Genomic DNA, 18,806 nt, shown 5'->3' on the forward strand with positions numbered 1-18,806 from the left:
CAAATGGAAACCCATAAATAACCCAGGCTATTGCCAAGGCTATTGGTGGCTCTCCACAAACTGATGGCAAAGCCCAATTGGTGAAGACAACACCTCTACAACTCATTAAACATGGAGAAGTTTTACCTGGTGCTTACATAGCACCTTCACCCCTATATTTTAGCATCTTTGATACAGGAAGGTACTCTCCATGCTACCAAAAGATAAACAAACATACCAACCGTCACAGACACTTTGATCTTTAATGGTGTATTGCTTGCAAAATATACTAGGACAATGGTGGCAAACAGCTTGTAGGAGTAATCAATCAAAATCTGATTTTACTTAAGGCCCATTCCATGAGATAGAACCCATGCCTGATACTGTCTGGGTGGTGAAGACCCAGAGACTAGGTAGGCCATGGACCTAGGGGAAATGAAAATACTACTGTTCTACTAAAGAAACATAGTAATAAAGTGACTCCTGATGACATTCTGCTCTGCTCATAAATCAGTGTCTTGACCAGAGAAGCTTCATCCTGCGGTAGATGGGAACAAATACAGAGTCCCACAACTGGACATTTCAGAAAGTGAGAGAACTTGGAATATTCAGTTCTAAATAGTATGTCTCCACCAAATCCTCTCCTCAGGTCTCACAGAACTCTGTGGAAGAGGAGGTGGAAAGATTGTAAGAACCAGTGTGGATGGAAGAACCAGAGGAAACACAGCCTTCAAAGCACAGCAGGACAGACAAACAAGAACTCACAGAGACTGTGGCAGCATGCACAGGGCCTGCACAGGTCTATGCCAGGTGGGGCCCTAGAGCTATGAGAAGAGGACACAAACCACCAACCCTAACCCAGAAGCTATCTGCAATAGATAACCACATACAAATGGAAAATTAGTTTTCCCCAATGGAGTCTAACTGTGTTACAAACCATACTTAAGGGCAGGCCCCAAGCTTAGCAGTAGATGGCCAGCAAAAAATGCACTCAGGAATATTTGTTTTTGAAGAAATTTTTGTTTCATAATGCTTTAGGGGGCATTTTTTTCTTTATAGATCTTTTGCTTATGTATTATGGCTTCTGATTTTATTCTTAAGCATTTTCTGTATGCGCAAATGTGGGTGTGTCTCAGTTTCTGTCTGTGTTTCTTGTGTCTTTCGGGGGGGGGGGGTTGTTGTGGAATGATCATTTTGTACACTGACGATGTGTCTTTTCCAAGTCACCTTCTGATGTGTTTAATAAAGAGCTGAATGGCCAATTGCTAGGCAGGAAGAGGTTAAGTGGGACTTCAGGGAAGAGAGAGAGAGGAAGAGATGAATCAAGGTGCAGAAGACACACCAGAGGACACAGAGAGGAAACAGGAAGATGGAAGAGAGATTAAAAAAACACGAGACAAAACATAGATTAATATAAATAGGCTAATTTAAGTTATAAGAGCTACTGGGATAACTCTAAGCTATAGGCTGAGCTTTCATAATAAATAATAAGTTTCCATGTCATTTTTTGTGAAGTCCAAAGAAAAATCCATCTATAGGTTCTTTTTTAATTCCTCTTTGTTTTATCCTATACTGATTTTTTTCTTATTATTTTGTTCTAATGAGAGAGAGGGGGAGAGAAAGAAAGGCTGTGTATTTGGGGAGGTAGGGAAATAAGGAGGACCTGGAAGGAGCTGGGGATTGGGAAATCATAATAAGAATATACTATACTAAAAATCTATTTCAATGATTAAAAAAAGACCAACACTAAGAACTGGTATGTAACAAATAATCTAAGATATTAAGATTTTAGAGAAAATAGCCGGGCGGTGGTGGCGCACGCCTTTAATCCCAGCATTCGGGAGGCAGAGGCAGGCGGATCTCTGTGAGTTTGAGGCCAGCCTGGGCTACCAAGTGAGTTCCAGGAGAGGCGCAAAGCTACACAGAGAAACCCTTTCTCGAAAAACCAAAAAAAAAAAAAAAAAAAAGATTTTAGAGAAAGTAGAAAATACTGTCATTTTTGCTTTATTCAAGAAAATGTTTATAGAAATTGACAAAACACTAGATACATATTTCGAGAGTTTGTGAAAAATGTGAAATTTTTGCTAAAAATGATTTGTAATATCAAACGATTGAGACCATAAGCCCTTCTGAGCACAGAACTCTACACAACTTCATATATAACACACATGAAGGCTGCTAGCATTGAGTTGAACACAGAGGTTAAGATAAAGCCAAATTAGATGTGTAGAAACTGGAATGGCATATTTCAGGTACACAAATGTGTTATTGAACTTGTCTTAGAAATAGACAAGGAAACAAAATTAGGACAAGAGGAAGATAATGGCTCTGACAGAAGATGTGAGAAAAAAAAATCCTGACTTGAATAAAGAGATAGTTTAGATTGTGAAGGTCTTTCCTCATGGAAGAAAAAGGAAATAAGCATGGAAGAAAAGACAAAAGAGGACTTCCCAAGATAATATGCCTTTGTCATTCATGCTGTGGACCATGGTGGATGCTGAATGAGCTATAGCCAAGAGCTGTCAACTAATAGCACCAGTGGAACAGCATGCTCTGTCATGACAGTAGGACTGAGCAGAGCTCGGCTGAGTTGTTCCAGAAAGCAGCATTAGAACATTTCTGAATGGGAGAAGATTTTAGGAAAAGGAAAAGAATTCAATTCTTCCCCTTCCCCTTCCCCTCCTCCTCCCTCCCCCCCTCCTCTTCTTCCTCTCCCCTCCTCCCCCTCCCCTTCTTCTTCTTCTTCTTCTTCTTCTTCTTCTTCTTCTTCTTCTTCTTCTTCTTTGGTTTTTTGAGACAAGGTTTCTCTGTGTAGCTTTGGAGCCTGTCCTGGAACTCACTCTGTAGACCAGGCTCGCCTCAAACTCAGAGATCCGCCTGCCTCTGCCTCCTAAATCCTGAGATTAAGGGCGTGTGCCACCACCGCTCTGCATAGAATTCAATTCTTTTACTTTTCTAACTACAACTTTTCTTGTCACTGTAACAAATACCTGGAAGAAGCAATTTAAGAGCGTAGAGGTTTATTTTGGCTCAGTTTTCAGTCCATGATAATGGAAAAGGCATGGGAAAATTCTTGGCAGCAAAACCAATTTTTGGCATTTTTCTTTTTGTTTGTTTGTTTGTTTGTTTGTTTGTTTTTGAGACAAGGTTTCTCTGTATAACAGTTTTTGTTGTCCTATGAGAAAAATATCCTGATTCTTCTTAAACCAGGCTGGCCTAGAACTCACAGAGTTCCACCTGCCTCTGCCTTCCTAGTGCTGGGATTAAATGCATGCACTACTGTAGATGTAATTCAGTGTAGCTGTAGCCAACGGTTTTATCAGATAGAAAACACAGAGCCGATTCAGAGAAGAAAGCCAAGAGGTCAGAGCCAAGAGCCTCACCCTTTCTGATTCAGGGATCCTCCTCAGCCAAGAGAGCTCTCCGCAAGAGGAGCCCTCCTTCCTGTGTGTCTGTCTCTATAGTCTCTCTGTTCTGGCTTCTGATTGGTTGTAAACCCAATCATGTGACTGCCTCGTCACTGCCTGTATGTATCCCCCTCCAGGTCCTTAAAGGCATACACCACCACTGCCACGCACTTGCTATGGCTCTAATAGCTCTGACCCCAGGCAACTTTATTTATTAAAATACCACCACATTTCCCCTTTTCTAATTTAATAAAAAGAAAAAAAAGAAAAAGGTTATAACTAACAAAAGAAAAACTACATACAAAAGTACAATAACTATACACAATGTCTAAATAATTTCTAGTCCATTTGTATTTGACAAATTCAGAGAAAATAATTTCATTATTTATCTTATTTTGTTAAGTCCAAAATGTATCTAATTCACTTTCTATCCTAATTAATCTTCAAATATAACTAACTAATCTTCAACTATAACTAACCAATCTTCAACTATAACTAACTAACTTTCATTTCTTTATATCCTAATAGTTGGTAATAATAACATTCAAGGATCAGAAAATTGCATTGTTAAATGAACGGTATAAGTACAATTAGAAATATACATATAGCATTTTCTAACAATATCAATTCCAATATATATAACTTGTATACTGTATAAAACAATCCAATCCAATGTAAAATACTTAAAACTAGTAATTGTCTTTTTCTTCTTCTTCTTTTTTTTTTTAAATAAGAACCTTAAATCTAATCTCCTTTGCTTAGCCTTTTTCCTAACCCTTGACAACAACTTGTAACCAACCCTCTAAACAACGAAAATTATCCCAGACCCAAAACCCATTAAAAAGATCAAAAAACCACCTGCCCCACACCACCTCTTTGGGAATGTGGGCGTCGTATTCTTAAAATTGTTTCCTACTGGGTATGGGCGAAGTTATCTTTATCCTGAAAGAAAAATTTTAGGTTAATTGTCAAATTCTAGGAAAGGTAACCATATCCTTCATTATCCAGTCTATGTATAATGCCAAAGTTCAGGGTTCATCTCAAGTCCTTATTCAAGTAGTCTTTGAGACTGGATCATCTCAGCTAGTCATCTCAAAATTACTCTGAGCACCTTGTAGTTCAAAGCTGATCAGTTGTCTCATTTGTCCAGTGTTCTTCAGATTCCTTAACCTCCATTCTCCTAAAAGACAAAAACAAAAACCTTTCCCCAAGACTAATTTTTGGGGATGTTCCTTTTTGGCAAGTTACTATCTGATTAAATGAAAAGACATGTGTTACTGGTATAAGTTAGTTTAAATTGGATGTTCATGTTGGTTGATGAACTATCACCTCCTCTAATTAAGAGGTTTCTCTTGTTCAAATCGAACCTTTATCAATTTTGATGGTACCCACAACTTATCTTCTCCTGTAGAAACAAAAGCAAAACCTCGTCCCCAATGTAACACATACCCTGGTTTCCATTCTGAGGTCAGCACATCCTTAAAGTACATAGGCTGATTTAATTCTGTAGTTTTTTTCTATTATTCAATGTCTCTCTGCAGCTGTTGTTCCTTTCTCATTGGCATTAAGGAAATTCAAAGTTAATAGAGCATTATGCAGTCTGTTTCTGGGGGTTTTTGTTACCCCTTTCTGTTTATTTAGCATATCCTTTAGAGTTCTGTTTGATCTTTCTATAACTGCTTGACCTGTAGGATTATGTGGTATGCCTGTAATATGCTTTACATTGTAATAAGCAAAAAACTATCATTTTAACAGAGACATATGATGGAGCATTATCAGTTTTGATTTGTGCAGGTATACCCATGATGGCCATAACTTCTAGCAAATGAGTGATTACAGAATCAGCTTTTTCAGAACTCACAGCAGTTGCCCACTGAAATCCTGAATAAGTATCGATAGTGTGGTGTACATATTTCAGTTTTCCAAATTCTGCAAAGTGAAACATGTCCATCTGCCAGATTTCATTTCTTTGAGTACCTTTTGGGTTACATCCAGCAGCTAATGGCGTTTGATTGTAGAAAGAACAAGTAGGACATTTCTTTACTATTTCTTTAGCTTGTTGCCAGGTTATGGAAAAATCCTTTTTTAAACCTTCCAGACCAGACAACAAAACATCATTTATTTTTATCGATAATTTTGGTCTTTGTTCATTAATAGAAGTTTGCCAAAAAATTTTCTTTATGTTTTCTCCTGAATTTTCTATTCTCTCTGTTTCATCATCCTGACCAGCATGACTTATTCCAATAGGCATTTGGTTATTTAATTGCTCTGAGTAGGGGTTTCCTCTATGACTGCAGGAAAGGTTTGAACTGGATTTGCTATTGGGGCCTGCATGAGGCCCCTCTGGGAGTTTCCCGAAGACTGAGGCAAAGGATTATTACCCTGTCTGTCCCTTGTTGATCTACATTCCTTGGTCCAGTGTTTTCCCTTACCACACCTTCTGCATACTCCAGAAGGAAGGGGCATTCTGTTGCCATTGTTCCTTGAGGAAACATTGTTTTTAGGAATGACCTGTTTACAGTCCCTTTTCAAATGTCCTTGCCTTCCACATCCAAAACATCTAACATTCCTCGAACCTCTTGAAATTGCTTCTCCTACCCACGTATCATCATGCTCATGAGTTTCAACATTAACCGTGTCTCTAATCCAATCTTCCAAAGGTGCAGATCTTGCCTTTAACGGCCTGATTATTGTTTTGCATGCTGCATTCGCATTCTCAAAGGCCAAAGTTTCAATTATTATCTTACCAGCTTCTGAATCCGGGACTATTCTCTTTACTGCTGAAGCCAGTCTTTGTAAAAAATCTGTGAAAAATTCTTTTGGGCCTTGTACAACCTTTGTAAATGACTCAGTTTTTTTTCCTGGTTCCTCAACTCTGTCCCATGCATTCAAGGCTGCTGTTCGACATAAAATTAGGGTTTGGACATCATATAAACATAGTGCTGGTGCTGAAGCATATTGACCTTCTCCCATAAGCTGATCCTGGCAGACTTGTATTCCTTTATCCCTCCACTGTTTTTCTATGTTTTTAGCTTCATCCTTGAACCAAGTTAGCCACTAAGCCTTTGACTGGGTTCCAGAACAGCTTGTGCCAGCTCCCGCCAATCCTGTGGTACAATCCTATTATATGTTGACCAAGAGTTTAACATTTGCTTTACATATGGGGAATGCATGCCATAAGATACTATTGCCTCCTTAAACCTTCATAAATCTAACATTTCGATTGGAGCCCAAATATTTTGTGTAGTCATTTGATCAGGCAACTGCTGTACGGTTACTGGACAAACTAAGGGTGACTGTGTGAAAACAGGCTTTCTTTCTGTAACCCTATGATCCAATCTTGAAGCAACTTCACTGTTAGTTTCTTCTGTCTGAGTTTTTACAAGTGTATCAAGTTTTTCTAAAGCTGTCACCCTGGCACTTAAATTGACTATCTTCTTAAATAGTAAAATAAGAATAAATATAGTAATAAAATGCATAATTCTATCAACATTAATCTTCTCATATAACTGTTCCATTGTTAGACTGTCTAAAATTGCAAACAAAGCCCAATTTTCTTCTAATGAACACAGAAAACCCATTCTCTTTTTTTTTTAAATGTGGAAAAAAAATTCTCTTTAAATAGTTTCCTTTAAAATATTGGATAACCAAGTCCTCGTAGAACAGTACAAATCCGAGGGAATTTCAAAACAGCCACCTAGTGTCCAAGGTGTGAATCCAGCTTAGCAGTTAAATGGTTTTTAACGGATTCTTGTCACGTTGGGCGCCAAATGTAGATGTAATTCAGTGTAGATGTAGCCAATGGTTTTATCAGACAGAAAACACAGAGCCGATTCAGAGAAGAAAGCCAAGAGGTCAGAGCCAAGAGCCTCACCCTTTCTGATTCAGGGATCCTCCTCAGCCAAGAGAGCTCTCCGAAAAAGGAGCCCTCCTTCCTGTGTGTCTGTCTCTATAGTCTCTCTGTTCTGGCTTCTGATTGGTTGTAAACCCAATCATGTGACTGCCTCGTCACTGCCTGTATGTACCCCCCTCCAGGTCCTTAAAGGCATACACCACCACTGCCACGCACTTGCTATGGCTCTAATAGCTCTGACCCCAGGCAACTTTATTTATTAAAATACCACCACACACTACCAGTCACCACAGAGCGGTAAATTAATAGTTACCAGAGAGCAGAAAGCCTAGACTAGAGGTGGAACAGAACTGTAGCCCACAATGCCTACATCTATTCTTCTAGCCAGGTGCAAGTCCAAAGCTTCTACAACTTCCCCATACAATATTAAAGTACTTGAAAATCAGTAAGACAGTAAGACCTAGATAAATATAAAGAATATGTATTAAATTCTGCTCTGGTTTAAATTTTGTAAGCATCTGAGATTACTTACCCAGCCAAGGTCACTTGATAGAGCTACAAGGAATTAAACCAGACTGGTTGGTTGGAGGGGTCACAGCAAGACTGAGGCTGCGAAAGTTTTATTGAGGGCAATCAGATGTTTTCTACCCTTATCAGAAGCAGAATACAATAGCAAGTGCCAGGATCAATACTGTTGGAGTTGCCAGAAGGCAATGATGTTTGCAAGCTATATAGAAAACACAAGATTAATGTCTAAGGCCAAGTGTTCTGTTGCATGTCCATGTTTCCTTGACTTCTTAGGAAACATACAGAGAAACACAAAGTGGCCTGAGCACTTCACTGCCTGAGGGAGTACCTCGGTTTCTCAGGAAGTGAAAGGTACATAGTGCCCAGGAACCATGAACTCTGGCCTGAAAAACCTATACCACATACCTCTCAAGGCCAGGCCAACTCCATGCTTCCCTGCAAATGTGAAGTGTCTCTCTCCTGGTTCCTGTGTTAGTATTCTTCTTCTCCAGCTGGTAGAGAAATCTTTAAGTTCTTATCTCTGGAACCTGTACTATATCCCTTATATGAAATAAAGAATTTTGCAATTATGATTAATAGTCTTGTTCTAAATTTCTATTCTACAGGAATGGGGAGATTACTCAGTAGTTAAACAGTATATACTGCTCTTATGGAGGACCCAAGTTTGGTTCTCAGAACCCACATGAGGCTGTTCACCATTCCCTATAACTGCTAGCTCCAGAGAATTCAACACCTTTAGCCATGGCTGGCATGTGTGTGTGCGCGCGCGCACACACACACACACACACACACACACACACACACACACACACACACCACCCCAAAACAAAAACAAAGCAAAAAAATACATATATTTAACTAAAGTAATAAAAATAAAATAATTTATTCTGTATTATAGTGGTGACCCTAATGTAACTGCAGGACCTTATAAGGAGACAATTGTCACAATAGAGAGAAGTGAGAGAGCCAAGTCAGAGAGACTGGCAAAGTGAGAGGAATAAGTCAGAGCACGTGGCAAAGCTGCTGTAATGCTGTCTTTAACATGGGAAGATAGAGTCAGAAGTAGGGAATGTGAGCAAGCTCTAAAAGCTTGAAAATAGCACCAACAATGAATGAGGATGACCTTTTCCCTCATCATCTCCAGCATATATTATCAGTGGTTTTGTTGGTCTTTGCTATTCTAATAGGGGTAAGATGATATCTCAAAGTTGTTTTGATACACATTCCCAGGGAAAATGAACATTTTGAGATATTTATTAGCCATTTTTTCCTTCTTTTGAGAACTCTCTGTTCAGCTCCTGGACCATTTTTTTGAATGGGTCATTTGTTTTTCTTTATTTTCTGAGTTCTTATGTACTCCTGATATTAACCCACTGTCAGAAGTATAGCTGTGAAAGATTCTTTCCCATCATGTAGGTATCCTATTTATCTGATTAATTGTTTCTTTAAATGTGCAGAAGCTTTTTAGTTTTATGAAGTCCCACTTGCCAAGTGTTGGCCTTAATTCTTGGTCAAATGGAGTTGGTAGAAAATTTGTAAAAGGGAAAAAGAACAGGAAATTTTCTCTGACCTTGTGTCACCTAGAAATAACAAAAGCCACACCTACAGCATCTCATCAACATGGCTGCTTAAACAAGCCCTTGAGAGGGATGACATAAGTAGACATGTCAATGTGGACTTGAGAAAAGTTCAGGAGTTCTCAACCCTAGAGAAAGAGCTAAAGGCAACTCATGTTGAAAAGTGGAGAAAGTCTTCCCCAGGGAAGAGGACACCAATGGGATATCCAATATTAAATGCTTAGTCCTAAAAACATATACATATATAAGTAACATTATATGAACTGTACAGATTTGATTACTTAGGCATGTGTGTATGTGTGTGCACACATCCACAACATACATACATATATGTAAGAAAAAATTAAAGGAAAAAAGGCCATAGATTTTAAAGATAGTTGGGACATTACATGGAGAGTTAGGAGAGAGGAAAGAGAAGGGAGAAATGATATAATTTTAGTTATAATCTCTAAAAATATAATTAAAAAGCTAGAAATATGTAAAGATACAGAATATGAGCCCACTGTCTCTCCAGCAGAAGACAGCTTAGACTACATGTTGATTTGCGGATAATAGAATTCATTTCTGACTCCTGCACTCTGTAACTGCAAAAATAAATTTGAGTTGTTTTAAGCCATTGAATTTGAGGTCACTGGCTCTAGCAGTAATAGGAAGCTAACACATTATTGCAATAAAAATGTATGAAACAGTAAGAGACCATGGAAAGGAGAATATTTGACCTATTTCAAAGAACTAAAAGAGCTTGTATTTTACATAAATAAAATTAAGAAATTTCAAAGTCAAGAAGTTGACCGTATTGCATGAGCATAAAATGGTGTAAATACATTTCAGATAGAAGAAACATTTACAAACAATGAATGTGAGAATAAATAGGAAACTTTTGAGAGCTGTACTTTGAATGTTCAGGGTATACTATACATGCAAATAAGACAGGGAAAAATTAGGTGGGTCAAACTAAGGAGCATGAGAGTAATGTGTTAAATAATTTGTATTAATTCTGTCCTCATGTGGGTAAGATCAGAAGGCTTTCAAGAACAGCACAGCAGGATCTTAGCTGGGCCATAATTTTTGGACTCTGGAATCTATTTGGACAGTGAAAAAAATAGAATAAATTCTGCTGGAGCTTTCTAGGTGAAAAATGTGGAGGGACAAAGGATTGAAGGAAGCAGATTTCATTTATACCTTAGAGATCTTCAGAACTAAAGATCAGAATGTGCCATTCCAAATATGAGAAACAAATTAACCTATATTCAACCCTAAGTTCCAAACTTACCTTTCTACTGAATTTTATCTTTTTGGTTTTCTGATAACAAAGTATTGTCACCTAGCTCAGCATTGACCTTTACTCATTGTCTAGGTTTTCTGAATGCAAAGTAGGGTCACCTTGGTCAGCCATGACCTTTACTCAGTGAGTCTGTATGCACACAGGCATGTGAGTTCCTGGGAACTCAAGTTGCTCTCCTGTGCTTGTACACACAACTGGAGAGCCAGTTCAGAATGTGAAGAAGTAGTTGACAATTCAGAGACAGTTTTGTTCTATTATTTTCATGTGAAGAGATATATTAAAGCCAAGGAAAAATGGATTACTTTATAATCTTTAGTACTTTAAAATCTAGAGCTGTAATTTCATGGAAATTTTCTTAGTAGACAAATGAAGAAAACTCAATTTCAAAATTTAAGCTGAATGGAAGATCTAGTTATTTGGGGCTTCTGATAGTTAATTTTCATGTGAACTTGTCTAGATCGAGTATCTTTATTTATGTCTGCTGAATATCATCTCTGCAAGTAACTGAGGGTATTTCAGGAACAGAACAAAAACTGAATTGATAACCTGAGCAAAGTGATCTGCCCTCTCCAGTATGAATGGCACTATGCTGTCACTTGAGTGCATGAACTGAGCATGTGTGTGTGTGAGAGAGAGAGAGAGAGAGAGAAGATTCAAGGCTCTTTCATGACTACTTCAACTAGGAGACAAATCTCCTTCCACGGATATTTCTGGTTTTCACTTTTAGGACCCAGACCAGAATCTATACCATTGACAATGCATCCCTCTGGTCTTCAAATTACATGACTGACTTACTTTGGGTTACTATTTGTAAATGGCAAATTGTCCTCTTATATACATGTAAACCAGTAAAATCCTGTGTGTTTATTAGTTTTGAACTTTTTTTTTTGTTTTGTTTTGGTTTTTCGAGACAGGGTTTCTCTGTGTAGCTTTGCGCCTTTTTCTGGAACTCACTTGGTAGCCCAGGCTGGCCTCGAACTCAGAGATCTGCCTGGCTCTGCCTCCCGAGTGTTGGGATTAAAGGCGTGCGCCACCACCGCCCGGCTAGTTTTGAAATTTAACTATGCAAGGCTCTAATCTGTTAAAGATTTTCATGGATATAGCAGGTTCACCTTTGTTCTGATAGCAATAAACTCTGAGTAGATAGTTATTACTAGATGAGCTTTGTTCTTGTTACAACTTTTACCCAGATAACATTAAGCTATTATTCTCTATGGCTTTATCAAACAAATGAATCCCAAAATTGTATGTGGGACTTTATGTGAGACCTAGGACAATATTACAGGAGGTCTCACTTCTCTTTCTATGCTGCCTGATCTCTATCACTGTACTGTATCAAAAACTAGACAGAGTCCAGATGGTGGTGGCACACGCCTTTAATCCCAGCACTTGGGAGGCAAAGCCAGGCGGATCTCTGTGAGTTTGAGGCCAGCCTGGACTACAGAGTGAGATCCAGGAAAGGCACAAAGCTATACAGAGAAACCCTGTCTTGAAAAACCAAAAAAAAAAAAAAAATGATAATTGTACTAAAAAGTATTTGTGGAATGTTCTGATTTTACTAATTTTTAGAGTTTCTAGTTAGGTTATCCATACTTATCTCTTTTATAAAATTCCGTTACCAATTACATAGCTTCATTAAGACAAAATCCTATGGCTAATTTAACAGGCATTAAAAATATGGTGGTTATTTTTTCTCATCTATTAACACTGATATATTATTATCCTTAAAAATGCAATGTTAAGATGATTTCTCTGAAAGTCTGGGAAATTGAAATTCTTAAGCCACTAAAAATATTTTTCTTTAAGGTATCAGAAAGCAAGAAAAAAATCATCTTAATTTAGTCTGTCACTCAAACACATTCACTTTATTCTTGGGAAAATATTTGAAAAGTTTATGCCAAATGTAAATAAAAATTGCTTTAGTGTGATTGCACCTAAAGACTTCGGGAGTTTTCCATTTCTAAATGAACAAAAATTGCTTTTGAAGTCATAAAATTGAGACCATCTCTAAAATTAAGGAACATTTGCAATGCAGTTGTTCCACATGCTGTCATAGAAGCAGCCCACATTTCAGACAAGGAAGGCATGCTGGAACATGAGACACCTTTGTGTTTAGGTGATGTTTTGTTTGGAAGTTCAATGGCAGACATTTGGTTTAGAGTTTTCATCAATGGTATAACAGGCAGTCAAGGGCCATGCTAACTGTATCTTCAGTTCCCTCACATACAGTTCAGGCCTTAAATGTTTTTGTTTGTTTGTTTGTTTGTTTTACCTGAAATAGTTTTTCTTAAAACAGATGGGAATAATTTGTTCCCAAAAGAAATGAAAAAAACTTGGGAAATTAAAAAAAAAAAAAGAAACTAAAAAAAATAAAGGAAAAGAGCAAGCCATATATGATGGCTCACACCTGTAATCTCAGCACTTGGGAAGCCTAGGATAACACTGAATTAAAGCCTATGCTACACAGTGAGCTGTAGTTACCATATGTGTCAAGGCTCTCTCCCAGACAAAGCAAACAATAAAAGCAACAACAAAAAATCAGTGCCTATGTCATGAGAACATGCATGAATTCCTGTCTTATGAAGTTTCAATTAAAATTGCTACTTTGTAATTATTTCAGGAGAATTTTATGTAGGTTATCCACTGAAAGTCAAATAGCATGAACACAATCGCCAAACACCATAGCTCAACCACACAGGAGATTGAACATCTCTGGCATGTATTCCCATGGCTCAGCATAAAATGAGAAGACTGAATCGAGAAAACAGTAAAAATTGAGAATCTAAGTACATTTTGTTCTGACTTTTATTCCTCATCTGCCATGTATGTGTTTATGGTGAGGAATAGCTGGAAGGGCCCTAGCACACACACTGCATCACCAAAAAAAAAAAAAAAAAAATTCAGATTCTAGAGCTGTGCTTATACAATTTTTACAAAAAAAAGCAAAACCTTTACCATGTTACTTTGGGGAAGGATTTGTTAGATATAATACAAAAAGAGAAAAATATAAAATAATAAAAAATACATGGAACTTGATTTTAATTTAAAATTCAGGTTTTTAAGAAACTATTAAATAAAAGCAAACCAGATTGAAAGAAACGTTTGTAATTCAAATAACTGATGAATACTATTATATGAAATATATAAGGAACTATTTTATCTGAATAATAAGAAGAAATCCAAGACAATAAAGATTACTAAATGGCTTTAACAGATAATTCAAACAAATGTCAAAAATAAATACCTTAAAAAGAGGCCAGTTACATCATTGAGGGAATGAAAATTATCATAACAACCTACAAATACAAGTATTGAATGGTTTAAGTAATATTAATGATTAACTAGACTACCAAGTGATCAGTAGAATGTAGAGCAACTGAAATTCATACACATGGTTTGTAAGCATTGAACATGGCATACCTACTTTGTAAATAGCGTTTTCTATAAAGTTCAACATTCTTATTATATGAATGTATTTGGCATAGTAATCTGAAATAAAGATTCTTTAGAGAAATAAAAGCATATGCCAAAGAGATCTATAATACAAATGGGTAGAGCAGCATAATTTCTAATTGCTCCAAACTGGAAACTATATCTAGTAAATTGGCCAGTGTATAAACAGACTGGGGACTATGCATGCAGCTTAACATACGAATAAAAGTCAATGAACTATTAAGATACATGCTACCAAGATGATCAAAAAGTACATAATGATGTATATAAGAATACCAATACAAGGCCCTACATGATCTGTAATTATACTTATGTAGCACAAATTTTAAAGGGTCTTATTAATAAAAACAAATCCAGTGCCAGTTATTGTGATGAATGCTGGAAGATCAGAAAAGCAGAACAAGCCACAGCTACCTCACCTCGCCAATTCCTCAGCTGATCCTGTTTCCTCAGACTGGAAGCCTCTGAGTCCTCATCCGAATGGATCTCAGCTGAACTGTTGCTCAAAAGCCTAAAAGCTTAAAAAACTACAGTTCCTGGTCCTCATGCCTTATATACCTTTCTGCTTCCTGCCATCACTTCCTGGGATTAAAGGTGTGAGTCACCATGCCTGGCTGTTTCCAGTGTGACTTTGAACTCACAGAGATCTGGATGGATCTCTGCCTTAGGGATGCTAGGATTATAGGTGTGTGTACCATGATTTTCTGGCCTCTGTATCTAGTGGCTGTTCTGTCCTCTGACCCCAGATAAATTTCTTAGGGTGCACAATATGTTGGGAAACACAATATTACCACATATTTATGATATTTTCTTTTTTTCAGATTGATGCATAGTTATTTTTCTAAAATTCAAAGCTAACAAAAAGGAGAAGTGGACCTTGTGTATGTGAATTCCTGATGGCTAGTAGTATTCACATAGAAGCTTTTCCATCTTCTGGTAAGAGCCTCAACTTGCAGATTTCTAAGCTCCTAAGAGTCATTTGAACTACACACTCATGATGACAGATAATGTTGTAGTGGGTTTGTTAGTCACTTTTCCTATGCAAGAAAAAAACTTATTAAAGGAGGGATGGTTTATCTCTACATGATTTCTGAGTTTTCAGTTCACTACTTGGTGACAGCATTGTTTTGGGTCTGAAGTGAGGCAGCACACCCTAGATAAGAGGTTGTGATCAAAGGACACTATTTACATCAAGGCAGCCAGAAATCAGAGTACAGAGAGAAAGACTACATTAAAGAGTTTCTTCCTACTTTCAGGGCTCCAGCATATGGTACATGCTCATTCACACTCCAGGGTGAGTGCAGAATTCTTTGCACACAGCATTCAGGTCACTCAGAGAAATACTCTCAGGAATGTGTTTTAATAACCTGCCATCTTTCAGCCCACCCAATCTGACCATCAGGGTTGATCATTACAGATGTCAGTCTGTATTTCTGATGTTTTTGGAGGCAGGGTAACACAAAGCCTAGGATGATCTTGGAGTTGCCATGTAGCTGAGACCATTCTAGTCCTCCTAAACCTCCTGCCTCTACCTGACAGGTGCTGAAGGTACAAGTGACTGCTGCTACACGCAGACAGAATCTCTATTTTAAATCATGAGCTGGAAGGTCCTGGTTCATGTGAGAAGTGTCAACAAGAACACCTAAAAGGAACTTCTTTTAAAGAGAAAGTTACATTACAAAGATATAGTCTCCATCTAATTCCCTGTCATGGTTGGGTTGATCTAGCTACATCTAGGGAGCCTAATTTTCAAACAGCTGTATCAATAAACTTAATGTTTGATTGCTTAAAGGGACAGATTTTAAAGAGAAATTTGTGGGATAGTGAGAATATTCTTGAATATGGTAGTGGTTGTACAATGGCGAGCGTATGTCTACATTAGTCAAAATAAATACATAAGACATTAAAAGAAGTGGTAGAGATGATTTGCCCCCAACACAAAGAAATGGTGAATATTTCAGGAGATAATAAGGCTACTATCCTGATACGATCACTATACATTGAATACATGCATTGAACTGTCACATAAATGCCAAAATATGTACAAATATCTGTGACAATTAGAAAGAAATTCATGCTCTTTAAAATTAAATTTCACTCTTTATAAATTATAATCAATAAACCTTATTGCAAAATCAAAACCCCCTGTAAATCATTGAAGATAAATTCCACCTAAAAAGACATAAGTACTCAGCTTTCTTCTTTGGCCCTGTCCTACAGCTTAGGTTGTTTTGCTTGTCTTTGTTTTCACGTTTCATGTAGATATGGGATGTCCATATGCCCTTTGTTTTCTGTCTCTTCACCCTTTCTAACCTCAACTGCAACTTCCTTCATGGGCCCTTTCTTAGGAACAATGATCTAGCTGAGTTCCTTGGCCTTCTGGGGATATATCAAAGCAGAATGATGGACACACATCTCCTGGCTATTTTTTTGTTGTTGTTTTTGTTTTTGTTTTTCGAGACAGGATTTCTCTGTGTAGCTTTGCGCCTTTTCCTGGAACTCACTTGGTAGCCCAGGCTGGCCTCGAACTCACAGAGATCTGCCTGGCTCTGCCTCCCGAGTGCTGGGATTAAAGGCGTGCACCGCCACCACCGCCAGGCTCCTGGCTATTTTTTAACTATCACTCTCCCTTGTACCATCTGGAAGAACACATGGTGGCAGCCTCCTTGGTTTCTTTCAACAACTTTTCCAGTAGCACTCAGCTATCCGTCGTCGTAGTTTCTGGGAAGTGCAGGAGACTTATGGATGAAATAACCTGTACTTTTACTCATTGTAGTTCATATTGTTTCATACATAAAGGTAGACCAGAAAACTCACATTATGCTAATGTGTCAGCTGTGGATGGAATTTGTTTTTCAGCACAATATTTAATCTTATAAGCAAGAAAAGATTAAATGTAACAGTATTTGTTCCATACTGGAAACCCACTCTATTGAGCGTATTTGACACACTTGACATTTTGGTCCTTCAATCCAGAAATTAGCATTACATATAGAATATTTTGAAGAAAGAAAGCATTTATTATATTAAAGTAAAAGTCTACTTCTTGTTAGTTAGCCAAAAAGAGAATCAAATGCTACAATATCAATTAAAACATTACTTATCCAAATATAAAATTATAACTATATTACATTTAAGTGAATCATTTCTTATGATATCCTGAAATTATATAGCAAGGTGTTTACCACTAAATCAGAGTATCTTTTCTATTACAGAGGTTCATTACTCTGCAATTCATATATCACACAATATAAATAAGTATGTACAGTGTTTACATGGACATTTTTTTCAGATGCTTCTCTACAGTTAAAACTAAAGCAAGTTCTAGCTATCTCCAGATTAACATTTCAGCTTCAGATTTTTATCTTTTACAATGACTATAAACAGAACCTTCCAGTTTGTTTACTGTTACATCAGGGTGACATGGCATTTCAGATGATTAAGGAGTAATACTTTGTTGAAATTTTCTCATTTTTAACCTAAAAATTATGTACATTTTATTCTTTTCCTTTTTTGATAAAGTAACAAGGCTACTTTTCAAAAATGCATTGTAAAATAATACACAACTGGTGATTTCATATGATATAAATTTTAATTTTCTTTTGGAATTTCAGTCCTTTTAACCGGAGATCGCATTAATCAGACTATTTCAGGACAAACTGGAGATCCTTGTCTTTTAATTTAAAATGAAAATTATATACATCCTGAGGCACTCTGATCACAGAGAGCTGTGGGAGGCAATAGCACAAAATCTGAGATGCAGAGGAACCCCAGGAAGAGAATTCTAAGCTAAGAGAACTTCACCACAAGAGCTATCTAGCTCTAAGGGAGGAGTAAGTTGAACATGTTTTAAAGTTTCCAGGTGGTTTGGTCAGTACATTACTGACAGGCTTGTATATTATTTTGAACGTAAAGTGTTTAATCTCTCTGTTTATGAATCAGAAAGATGGCTTTAGTATTCTTATCATATATATTTTTTCTTGTGAATTATTCTTCATGCTATGCCATACTAAATGAATCCTATGTCTAGTTTTACCACTGTCATATATACATACATATGAAGAGAGGAGCCTTTAGCAAGTTTATCGTCTGTTTGTGTACAACTTTCAGTTGTGTTGGTTCTATAAATTTATAGCCTGTTTAGAAGCTCTCTTCAGAGATGATGCTCCTGCATTCACTAAAAAGTGAAAAGGTAAAATGGATATACAGATGGAAAATTAAGAAATAAAGAAGGTAGAAGGAAAGGATGGGATGGAAGGAGAAGTAAGGACAGAAGGAAGGTTGAAAGATGGAAAAGAAAGAAAGGAAAGAAGAGAGAGATGGGAGAGAAAATGAAAGATGGAAGGAAAGAAGAAATAAAGGGAGGGAAAAAGGAAAAAGAAATTATTTAATGAAAATATTTCTAAGAGTTACTCCAGATGTGATTTAAATTGCTCATCATCTTTCTTCTGACATGCCTTAACCACCAAATTAGTGACTAGGAAACTGAAAGCTGTACTTTGTATGCATGCATTAGTTTTTCACATGCATTTCTTTGTTCAGACACTTCTGTGTTGCAGGTATCAATTTAATACCAAAGATACTCAGATAAATCACACAAGATCCCTGGCTTTAAAAGGTTTACAATCTGTGGGCATGATATGCCTGAGTTATCATTAAAGTCAATGAAATGAAATACTGCAGCCATGTGATGATTTTATCAGGTTAGAAGAAGGAGAGACTTG

This window comes from Peromyscus eremicus, chromosome 2 (assembly GCF_949786415.1).
Source record: "Peromyscus eremicus chromosome 2, PerEre_H2_v1, whole genome shotgun sequence".
NCBI classification, from domain to species: Eukaryota; Metazoa; Chordata; class Mammalia; order Rodentia; family Cricetidae; genus Peromyscus; species Peromyscus eremicus.